This window comes from Colletotrichum aenigma, assembly GCF_013390185.1.
Source record: "Colletotrichum aenigma strain Cg56 chromosome Unknown KSG_Cg56_contig04, whole genome shotgun sequence".
Classification (NCBI taxonomy): domain Eukaryota; kingdom Fungi; phylum Ascomycota; class Sordariomycetes; order Glomerellales; family Glomerellaceae; genus Colletotrichum; species Colletotrichum aenigma.
This window is the reverse complement of record NW_023500910.1, coordinates 4,200,825-4,212,722: the sequence shown is the minus strand read 5'-3', so window position 1 is coordinate 4,212,722 and position 11,898 is coordinate 4,200,825.

Sequence of the window (11,898 nt, the reverse complement as noted above, 5' to 3'; positions counted from 1 at the left end):
AACCAGTTTCGAGAGACAGAAGAATTCCACAGACTTGTGTTGTAGTGATCTCACAAACTTGAGCTTCGTAATGTATCTAAGACCTTCGAGAAAGGTATATTTATTTCTTGTGAGGCTAAATTAGATCGGCAAATTGCGAGATTGAGAAGGGGTGTTCTTCGCAACAGCGCACAACACACATTTGAAAACGATATTTAGTTGGTACTAGAATTTAGCAACTAAGGTAGTTCACAAACTAGAATCACGAAATGGTCGAGTTCAAACCGACAACCGCTTCAATTTCCTGCCTCCCAGAGAAGTGATCACGCAACTCTCTGCATCAAGAGAGGTGCGCTTCATCCCACGATCTCTTCCAAAACCGCAAGCTTCACATGATAATGTAGTCATCGTAATCGTCCATCTCTCAATCGCGACCCATCCAGAGTTCCAACATATGCCGCGTGATCGTCACTTCCCTCGAGTCAAGCGCTGCTCAACTTCAACAACTGACACGGGACGGGAAGAGAACCCGCAGCATAACATCATCGTCAACAACAACCAAACCCCCCACGTCATCTTGCATACTGACAGAAAATACCACAAGTCAGTTCGTCCTTTAGTCAGTAGTACTCCGTCCCGTCAAATCTTGCCGGCCGAGAAAGAAAAACGACAAGGCCGAGTAAGGAAAGCCAAAACTGTCCGTACTAAACAAACGCCACCACGGCAACGGGAACACATGCCATCCTCCCCCGTCTCTCTCTCTCAACTGACTAAGGTCGACGTTCGATATCATGGACTGCAATGCGGTCAAACACACACACCACAGACCAAGCCCCATCCATGGCCCGACAAGTCCCAATACCCGTCACTTCGCAAGCAGCGCAACATACCCCGAGCCGAGAGAGTCCTCGCTCTCCCCAATCCCGCCCCGAGCTCTATGCGCCAGCTCGCTCGCCCACAATCCGATCCCAGTTAGATCCAAGAAAGATCCAAGAAAGATCCAAGGCAAACATCAGATCACCAAGGGCCCGAGTCAAACACAAAAAAGAAGAGAGTAAAGACACTTTAACGTCCACCTACACACGCACGCACATACGGGCTGGCAAATCAAAAAGAACATGGACAAAACAGAATTCCAGCTTGCACGCGCCAAGTCCACACGGACATACCAGCCGCAGGCACGGAAGATCCGAATAAACTCCAACTCAACCAACTGCCTTTCGTCCCTTCCTTCCGGACCTATCACGGCATCCCCAACCACAAACTTTCTGGTCTTTGCTCGCAATTCATGAGGCGAAAGACCAACACCAACAACAACAACCAACTAGGAGAATAACAGCAGCTTCATTCAATGCCTCTTCCTACTTCCTCCGCACGGAACCTCCGCCGCAAAACTCGGCCCTCGTCCGTCGTGTCCGCCTCACTCCAGCTGAAAAAGAATACATGCACACTTACACACGTACACACACCTTAAAAAGAAATCCTCGGACTAATACCTCAACACAACAACAACAGTAAACCAGCCCAGAGTCAGAGTCAGGTCCCCTTAGTGGCCCCGATACCATTTTGCCCTGTTTTTTCTTCCTATCCGTCCGTGATTCCCGAGAACACCGTTCTAGAAGTGCAAGATTCAAACTCTATGTGCAGATCATACACACGCCGAGGACACGACGACAGGGCGCCCGGTTTGTAAGGCCCTCTTCCCCCCGTCAATACCGAACCAACCCGGACGTCGTAGAAGCTCGCTCGCAAGCACTGAAAATAATTACCGCCAGTTCGGGCGAAGGGTAACATGCAGGGTAGGAAGAAGGCAGCAATTCTACCCTCGCCGGTATCTTCGCCGGATTCACGGCGCGGCAAGAGAAGGGGTCCTGTTCGTGCAGACAAGGGGGACGTTTGCAACATTATACACATACACGTCAACACGCCACGCATTATCTCTCCGTGTTCGTCGTCGCCCGGGGAGGGTTGGGTAGACGATGGAAGAGGGTTCCGGGGGTTTGTGCCGGCAGGAATTTCAACGGGACGCGGGACGGAAGAGGCAGACGTCATGTAAAGTATCACCTAGCAAAATGAAAGAAAAGAAAAACCACGAATGGGGAATGCTCATGCGCCTTCCCGCGTTGCCCTCTGGAGTCATGAATCTGCCGTCCTCCTCCCGGGGGCCCGGTGAAGGAAGAAGCAAGGCCTTCCAGTAGGTATCAACGCAGGCATCGGGAAGGGAGACCAAGGACGGCACGGCATAGGATCTGCTGATGAGGCCATGGACCAGGGCGGCAACGCCGTCATTCATGCCACCGCGTCCAGACACACCGAAGGAGGTGGAGGGGAACGCCGTTGGCCTTGCCTTGCCTCGCCTTCCTGCGTCGTCGTGGCCGCCGCCCGCCCCGGGTATTCCATCTCGCTGACCACACCTTCCCTCCTCCTCCTCCGGCTTGGTAGGAGGTAGAAAGCGGCCGCAACACCGAGGATCAACGACGGCCAGCACCATTTTCTGAGCAGGTAACTGATCACCGTGAGAGCGATGCCCCGGGTGTCGTCCTTCGCCCTTTCGCCCCCAACATTACCGACCCGCGTGCTGTCCCAGCTGGGCCTTTCCCTCCAGAGTGATCGACCTCGACCTTGCCGGCGCGCGCCAAGAGTGGGCAAAAGGGCATGAAAGTCTCGGCAAACCTTCCCTCCTCGAGAGTTCACAGCACGCCACGTGCGGGGACAGCAAAGGGAGGCCCGTCGCAATGCGTAGGTATCCATCCAAGTCCAGCTGCTGTCTGCTCTCGCGTGTTGTGTACATCCCAAGGTCCCCAAGGAACGTTCAACCACATCCCGCTCCCAGCCAGTCGGAGGAGACGCCCGGCAGGCCACCCCTTCTCCTCGCCGCACTCCCAAGGGGACCAAAAACGAGTCAACCGGACGCGAGGAGGCATGGCTTGTTCCCTGCGAGGAAAAGGCGCCGGTGTCCTTGTCGTCGAGTCTGAGCGCCTACGGAACTTTATGCCTCAGGGCGGCATACACCAATGGCAGCCGCAGGCGGGCGAGGTCTGCGGTTTCAGGAGTCGATCTCGAGCCAGGGGTCTACCGGCGGGACGAGGCCGAACAAAGTACACCCAGAGAAGAGCTCTTGCGATCTGGAGAGGACCTGGGCATGGGAGATCGCGGCTGCTGGGGTGGGCAGACACAAACGGGGATCATGGATGGTTCTACCTTACCGGTTCAGGGAAGAGGTCACCTTTTTTTGGTATGTGGCGGAAGGGCGGAAGAAGAGAGCAGCAAGCATGTTGACAAGGGCTAGCTTGATCGACTACGACTTGTCAGTTGAGCAGCTTGCAGTGGTTCGTTCGGGGTGGCGGCGGCGGCAAAGTGGCGCGGACTTGATGGCCGGCCACTGCTGTCAAAGATTTTGCCGTCGTTCGTCTCTATGTTTGGGGAGACTAAGACGACGATGACGGGCAGGCCGACGTCGGGTAAAGGGGAGCTAAGGGCAACGGTGATGGAGCGAGATTCGGTTGCGAGATGGAAGGATTCCATGCAGCTCGGGAGGCTATGTCGGCGCTTCTTCGTCCACAGACTGGGGAGCTAGAGCAGTCGAGGCAGGTGTGGCATGGGCACGGCATGGCAAGGCCCAAGCCACGAGGCAGGCAGGCAAATGCGACGGTGGCGGCGGACGAGCGAAGGGGGGCTACGTGATAGTGGGCGACGACGGCCACAGGTCAGAACGTCTGTTGAGAGGGACGAGAAAGACTGAACAAGTTGTCTGTCATTGTTTCAGATATCTGCCCGAGTGCTACCTGTACGACTAGGTCACAGCGTCAAAGCTCGTCAGCACAGTGGACGACGACGCAGGAGGAGGAGGAGAGGAAGTGTGCGCAACCCATGCCGTGCAGGAAGAGGAACCGACCAAACCTGGTGTTTGCCGCTTCGGACGAGGACTGGATTGAGAAGGACGGTGCGTGGTGGGATGGTGGATGCTGGCCCGGTGGATGGGAGTGATCCAGGCACAGATCTTCGTGTTCATGGGAGTGCTGGGCTACGAAACAAACGCGGCGATGTGAAACAAGAGCGGTGGGCGGCAGAAGGAGGAGATGGGTGGTGGTGGTGGTGGTATGGGTAAAGAAAGATTTGATGGCAGACGCCGTCAAGTTTGAGATATGCCCAAAAAAGATGTGCCTTGTCCAACAACACCACCAGGAAACAGGACTCCAAAAAAAATAAAAATTGGAGACGAGAGTTGGGAACGGCGCGGAACTTTGGCCAGCTGTTGTCTCGTCCACCCCCAACACGCGCAGTAGCGTTACGGCGATTTGATATCGATCCGGGTGATTCCTCCGAGTACGGGGGGCATTAGCGGCGGCGTCCGCGAGGGCCGCAAGGGGAGAGCAGAGAGAAAGACGAGGGCAGACGGACAAGGCTGACGGACTAACACGATTCGAGGGCTTCTAGCGGGACGTCATAGCCTTTCACCGTATGCTTAAACTGCGCCTGACTGAAGCTTACCTGACTCTGGGGCGGGCTGCTTGTCCCGGCCCGCGAGGCATCAACCGCGAGGCCGTCAAGAGAGAGGACAGACTAGCACCAGTCCGTGACCCGCAGAAGACCTCCCGGTCGACCGTCCGTTCCCATTTCGTTGAATCCATCAAAAGGATCCGTGACAGCGGAGCCTGTCCGTCGAGCGTTCACGATCGTCGTCTTCGTCGTCGTTAATGGGCGGTGGGCTTCGTCAAGTCTTGCCGGACCTTTCTTGGACCAACCGGAACGCTCCAGTAGGATTCCCTGTCAAAAAGGGGACTCGAGCAACGACCTGTGGGCATGGGACGCAAGGTCGTTGCCCAGGCCCAGCCAGCCCTTTTTCCCGGGGTCTGCCCTTGGGCCAGACGACCCGTGAGGGCTGAGAGAGCAATGTCCAAAGCTGACATAAACGGCCGATCGCTGCCTCAAATCGTTCTGGAAGGACGATGTGACATGTCCCTAGAAAGGTCGCTCGCTCGTGTTTCATGTACCTGAAAATCGCCCCTCTCGCCGTGTTTCGGGTGCTGCACAACATTGGCTCAAAGCACACCTTCACGCTTCCAGACCGCAGGCAGAGCAACGCGGCGGAGCAACCGTGAACAAGGCCGTCGGTTGCAGGAAAAAAACTGGAGAAGCAACTGCGGGTTGACATCAACACGAGCTGCTTGTTCGTGCTTGCGCGATAGCAGTATGAATCAACCAGCCCGCTGTCGTATCCTGGGTGGGGAGCAGCACACAGATAGGTAAGGAAACTGACGAGGAAAACCACGGCTGGGAATGGATGGCTGGGTGCGTGCTGCTGCTGTCGCATCGACCACGGTCCTCTCTCTCCGCCATTACCTATCTCCCCAGGCACGAGAACTGCACTGGGTGGGAACAGGCAGGTTCATGCACGAATCAGGCACATCGCATGGCATTGGCAAGCGGCCGGCAAGGCTCTGGGCATAGCGGAATGCGGACAAGGCAAGTGACGAGGACGAGGTTGTCGTCGTGGTGTCCTGGCTCTCCGTGTCCCCCCTCCAGGCTCCCCCCCCCCCCCCCCATCTTCCAGGTTGGAGCTTGCCCACCACCAGTACCACGTCCAAATCCACATCCACGGCTCGAGAACGGCGGAAGTCGACGTCGAAAGTGTCATGTTTCGTCGACTCAGCGAGGCGAGGGAGATCGGCCGCCTTCCCTGTCGTTTCAGATTGGCTCTGGGTTTGGTAGACTTTCCCATCTCCACTTCGCCGTAGTGATCCCAGGGACTCGAGATCACATAGGCGAGGTGACCGTCCTCCTCCGAGGCGGCCAGCCCTGCGTCTGCCGGGGTTGAGAGTTACCAACCCCCCCTTCCAAAAGTGAAAGGAATGAAGTCTGAAGAAAGGAAGTTTGCAGTAGCTGGTGGAACTCGCCCACATTGGTCGGGAATTATTGTGCAGATTTGACAGGTGACCCAAGCCAGGCACGGCAGCGGCGGCGTCGGCGGCGACCATCTCCTTCTCATCACCCGCCCGGAGAAATAACAGAAAAGCGCGACGACGAGGTACTTGCTTTGGTCAGGTAAGTATCCCATAGCTCGAGGGCTGAGAAAGGCGGCAAGCCCAGGTTGGTAGGTCGACTGCCGGCATGCTCAGATCCCCGTCCCTTTCGGGGTTCAAGTTTCATCTCATTGTGCAAGTTGTTCCTCACAGCGTGCCATTGCCGGACGATTCCCCATCGCGGATGGGCGTGGTAACCTGGACTTGATGTTTCTCCCCTCGGGTCATGCAGGTAGGCGAGCACATCGGAGCGTGATGTTTCTATTCCTGTGTTTCCCAAGGACAGCACAGCAAATACTAGGTCGGCGTCAAGACACCCCGGCCTGCTGGCGGCCGGAGCCCCGCGGCAGCGGTAGCGGTAGCGGTAGCAGTATCCCGTAGCGGCGACGGTAGCGAGTCAGCCAGCGGGACGAGTCGTGGCATCAGTCGTTGAAGGTCACGAGGCGAGGGGTTGCGGGTGATGAAAGTGCAGTGAAAGGCTGGTAGTTAATCTCAGCAACCGCCAGGCACGCACCGGAGACGGGACAAGGCGGTCGAAGTTTCTGCGACCCGATCTCACTCCCGCATGCGCCGTGCAACGATTCCCAGATGAATGGCTGCGAGGTCGAGAAAGCAAAAGCTATTCTTGGCCCATGTCGAGTTGAGAGAATGTGTGTGGTCCGGTCTTGGGTGGGAGGAGGAGGTGGGACGGGAAGACCAGGCCAGACATTGGAAGAGAGCAGGACCATGTCTGTCGTGTGTGTGCTGTGTGTGCTGCACGCTGCAGAGCAGCAAAGCGCACGAGTGAGTTTGAGTGGATGGATGTGGTGAGAAAGGAGTGGTGTGTGGTGGATGGAGGAGGTGTGGTGACGGCGGGACCACTTGTGACGAGCAGACAGACCGGTGCCCCATCATCCATCATGGAATGAATCTGAGGGAGCCAATCACCATCCTGAGAAGCTCGTAGCGCTTGCAGGGCCAGCTCTTCAGGAGTCTGATTGGATGCTGCGGCTTAAGCTTAGGCCGAATCCACCAAGGGTCCTTTTCTGAAACTGCCCACCACGGCATCAGTCAGCGAGTGCCCGACTGGGCGGCATCTAGACTCTCTCTGCTGGAGACTGGATGGAGGTGCCTCTTTCTTTTCCTCTCCTTGCCTGACCGTGATCCATGGCGATCGTGCCTAGACCCAGCTACTGGCTAGACACAATCACCAAATGGCGAATGATGGAGCAACAACCCTGGCGTCCAAGGGCGAGATTGAGAGAGAGGGGAGGGGGTTGGACACTAGACAGCAGACTAGACCGGGTCGTGAGAATCTCAACACATGGCCCTGCTGCTCCTCCACGCGAAAATGCTCCGTCGGCGGGTTGTTTGGTGGGGATGAACCCATCTGCCTGCATTCCTCAGGCGTTACGCTTTGTCTCTGTCTCTGCCTCCCGCTCTTCTGCCCACACGACGATGTCATTTCGGAAAACATGGACATCAACGTCGTTGACTGACAGACTGTTGACCGCCTGAGTCGGAGTACGTAGGGCAATGACAAGGTGTCGTCAAGACTGCGCGCGCCTGTGTGTGTTTTGCGCTTCGGGCTTTCTTGGGACGGAGACGACCTCCAGCTTATCCCACCATCCCGTGACGGCTCAAAATAGCAGCAGACGTCGAATGCCTCACGGAGCGAGTTGTCGGGTTAATTCGCAGACGCCCTCTTCCCACTTGCGCCCCCTCCCATGGCGACGCACATGAATAAGACAAGCCAGCTTGGGAGACTGGTCCCTGCGCGTCGTCCACTTGCGGTACTGCGTACGGGCTCCAGCCGAACTTCCCTTCCCTCATCCTCGTCACTGCATTTTCATCCCTCGGCGGAAGTCTCATGATGCTGTCCCCGCGGGACAGGATGCGCCTGTCAAGGAGGATAATGATCGTCGATAATTCTTCGAGAGTTTCCCGTCGCCCCTCTATTGTTTGTCGCTACCTGCAGGACCGCAGAAGACGGTAAACATTTAAGATTACGGAGGGGCTTTGCAGATGGTATCATGGCAGACAAGCCTGCGGGACAGGTTCCTCTTTCGGTAATGTCTCCGTCCTCGTCGCCGGCGTGGTTGTGAACACAAGTCCGGGAGCCCGAACCGTGGATTCCAACCATCCCGACGGGCACCACTCAGCACCGCAGCAACGACAGTGGTGGGAGGAGGGCTGCGAGGCCATCGTCAACGACCCGACGGTCGAGTCGTGAACAGGCCGGCAGCACATCACTTCCTAGACGTGCGGATGATGTCCGGCCGTGCGGTGGGTGGACAGCGGTCAACGTGAACTCTCACAAGCTGACTGAACGCACTGAACACGGCCAGGGTAGCGGGACGATCAGGCGAAGTGGAGGATGAGCTGCTCGTCCTTCCCTCCAGGCCTGGGACCCGGACCTTGACTTGGACCTAGCGTGGGCTTGCCTTGCGTGGGACCTGCCACCACCACAACCATCATCCTCGCCCACGCCGACAACGAAGACGAACTGGACGGGGCGGCGGCGAGGTGGGTGTTCGGGCTCTCTGTCGCTCCCACTGTCGAGGCTGACGACTTGCAGCTGGCAGCTGCTGAGTGGGAGTTTCAGAAAGCTCGGGGTAGTGTGCGTCGCATTCTGCCATGGTGATCAAACAGCCACGACCATGGTCCATGGACGGTACCCAGGTTGCGAATGGCCACTGTCGCGCCCCCCCCCACCACGTATGTGCAAGCGCACCACGCCGGTTTGCCGTCTTGTCGAGAGAGTTTTTGGAAGGTTGATGCTTGAGATCTGGTACCTTGCATGGGAGGCACCGCGCTGCCGTCCGAGGTTCGGCCGTCGCCCCCATTTCGACGTCGACGTCGTGATATCGATCCATGAACGCCCTCCCCGTACAGAGTACCCATGCACCATCATGACCGCGATGTGTCTTTTTTTTTCTCCTCGCCTCCGCAGCGCGTTCGGGTGGACCGTTGGATCCGTCCAAGGAGACTTTTGACATGCGGGAGCCGGGCTGGAAAAAATTGTGACAGCTCGGCGTACCATATTCCAGTTCTTCTGGTGCCGGAGGATGTGCGGTTTAATCCCCGAGGGAGATCCACTCCCGTTTAGTTGATATCCGTACTGGGTAGCAAGCGAGGAGCGGTGTTCCGTGAGACGACAGCAACCGTGATGAAGAGCTGCCCGGATCGGATGGCTTGCAAGTGCGAAAACGGGATGGCTCTCGAGCCCGACTTCTCCACATGGCCGAAATCGTGCTCTTAGTCAGTTGATTGGCAATGACGCGACTCAAGTAAGCCCCTCCGTTGGTGACATTGCGCATATACAGACAGAAGCCGGGAAGAGGTTTCCAATGGGCGGGAACGTCGAGATTGGAGCCCAGCTTTGGGTATACTGCTATACGCAGGCATTGGCCATGGATGGTAGGCCGTTCAGGCTTGCAGCAGAGAGAGAGAAAGAGCCCAACGGTTGCCAGCAAGCGCCATAGAGCTTTGCTCAGGTTGTGTCTCATGCAAAGTGGGCTGGAAGAAGCAACATGCCGCGGGCAACAATGGCCAGTATCAAGTTGTAGAGCGGACCGCATGAAGCTCGATGGGAGGGGACCAGCGCCCAGTGACCTGCAAGACATGGGCCGTTGGGCAGTGGATTCGACGAGAGGTAACTTTCTGCTGTGTGTGTGTGGCCAGAGGTTGACGGCATTCGGACGCAATTGGTGCAAGGCGGTCCAATAGGTCCTTGATGACCATCTGCACAGCCCGTTTTGCCGAATGCTTCTTTGGAGCGGATCGTGGCTCGTGGGAGCAAATCATTTCGTGTTAGCGGGAAACATGGTGTTAGTGAGTTGGTTGGTGTGGCCGGCCTGGCGCGGGTAAATCGTCACGCTGAAAGCAAGCACTCACTCACTACGCAGTTTTTGGGTAGGTAGGTATCTGGCTGAGGTGCCCTGGCGAGAGTGACTTCCTTCTGCTTCCGCTGGAGGAGGGGCGTGACGGGAGTGATTGGAGGGCAGTGGCTGTAGGTCTGGCAGGAAAGCATGGCTGGAAGTGGGTTAGCGCTGGAAGCTAGCAGCCCAAGCTATTTTCTGAAGCAATGCGCCAGGCATGTTTCACAATTTGCAGGGCTCTTCCCGCGACAGCTCGGGATTTCTCCCACTCTTGAGGCCTGACGAACAAGGCAGGAACACATCCACGGAGGAGCTGCCACTGCCAGCCAGTCAGCCGGGGTGGCAGTGGTACGGACACTGCTGCCGCTGCTTTTTCTGCCCTCTCGGGCCTCCCGCTGTGAGATGAGTACCGCGCCGGGCCGCGCAACACACACACACACACACACTCTCACACAAACCCCTCCTCCATCTCACCCCAAACAACGACACACAACCGCTGTCGAGCCGCCTGTAAAGCCTGCCGCCTCTAGCGACCTACAGGCACTGGCACTTGCACATGGTGGCCTGATGTTGCTGTTGAACGCTGTAGCATGCTTGGAGATTTGCTGACATATCTCACCGCTGGCCGGCGAGAATGAGTTGAGATGAAAAGAGCCGTCCTTGATCCTAAACGCAATCTGACGATGGCTCACTCTGGCGACGTAGGCGTCTGCTGTTGTCTTGGCCTTATCAATCTCCTTTGTCTCTCTCACAGTCAGACACGGACGGTTCCGGCCCACTAGCCAGGTGCGGGTTGTTGCAAAAAAAATGCCAAAGGGACAGGAATGCAACCGTCTTGAAGCCCACGAGAGGGCGCACCAACGGCTGGCTCATTTCCAACGGCCGTTCCCTCACTCAGTCAGCACTTACACACATCCCCTGCCGGCTGGTTGCAACTGTGCGTTCCTCGCTGCCCACATTCAAACCTACCTACACGTGAACAACCTCGATCGCTTCACCGACTTCCGCCGTGGTGGCATCGCCAGGTCCTCGGACCTGCAACCCGTGGCTCAGCTGATATAAACAATAGCGTCGCATCGAACGGAACCAGCCCATCTCCTCGGCGTCAGGGGTCGCAACACGAGCCTCTTGTTGAGATGACCCAGCCCGAACTTCTTCAGCAAAAAGAACCCTCCGAGACGCGCGCAGAAAGATAAAAGAGAATTCCGACGCTTGTCACGAAACGGAGCATCTCCGAACGTGCTGGACCTCTAGCAGCAACAGGAGGGGAAGGGGCGCGATTGGGAGCAGCCCGCCACGTTGTTGCACTGACGCTCAGCCATCGAGAAAGAAAAGGCCGACTCTTGTTACAGAGTCAGTTGCTCTCTGCTTCGTGCATCTGCAGTCCTCAACGGCCAGGCATATGTCGCTGCTGCTGCTGCTGCTGCTGCTGCCTCAAGTTCACCCCGACTTTGGAATGGTCCCGTGGCGCTGAGCCCGTCACATTTCCGTCCGAGCTACATCTTGATATCGAGACAGCTGTGCTAGTGCGGTCTCGTTCTCATCAAACTACCTAACCACCAAAATGTGCTCGGACTGGACTCCCCTCGCACCGGTCTTTCGTCTCTGCAAGTGCTCAGGAGAAGCCAATCTTACCACAATGACATAAGGGCAGCGATGTGTCAACTATTGCAGCAACCGCGTGTAGACTTTCATTCCGCGCCGCCGTTGGGCACCTGAAGGATGGTGGCAGCTGCTGCGTGCATCCTCTTCGCTTCGCACTCCCCCCGAAGAAACAAGCGATATTGCAATGTGGAGATTATTGGCCAAATCTCCTCAACTGCACGATAAACACTGGGGAAAGAATGCATTTACCGTTCCCTCTTAGCGGCAAAGCCTGGTCCAAACCTTTTTTTCCCTCTTGTCCCTGTTGCTTTGCGGTCAAATCTCCCTTTGTCTCGTTTATCCAATGAGACTCTTTCATCATCACCAAGAAAAATGCAGGTCCGCGAAAGGCAAGAAAACAAGCAATAGAGACTCCGCCCCGGGGATCGTGT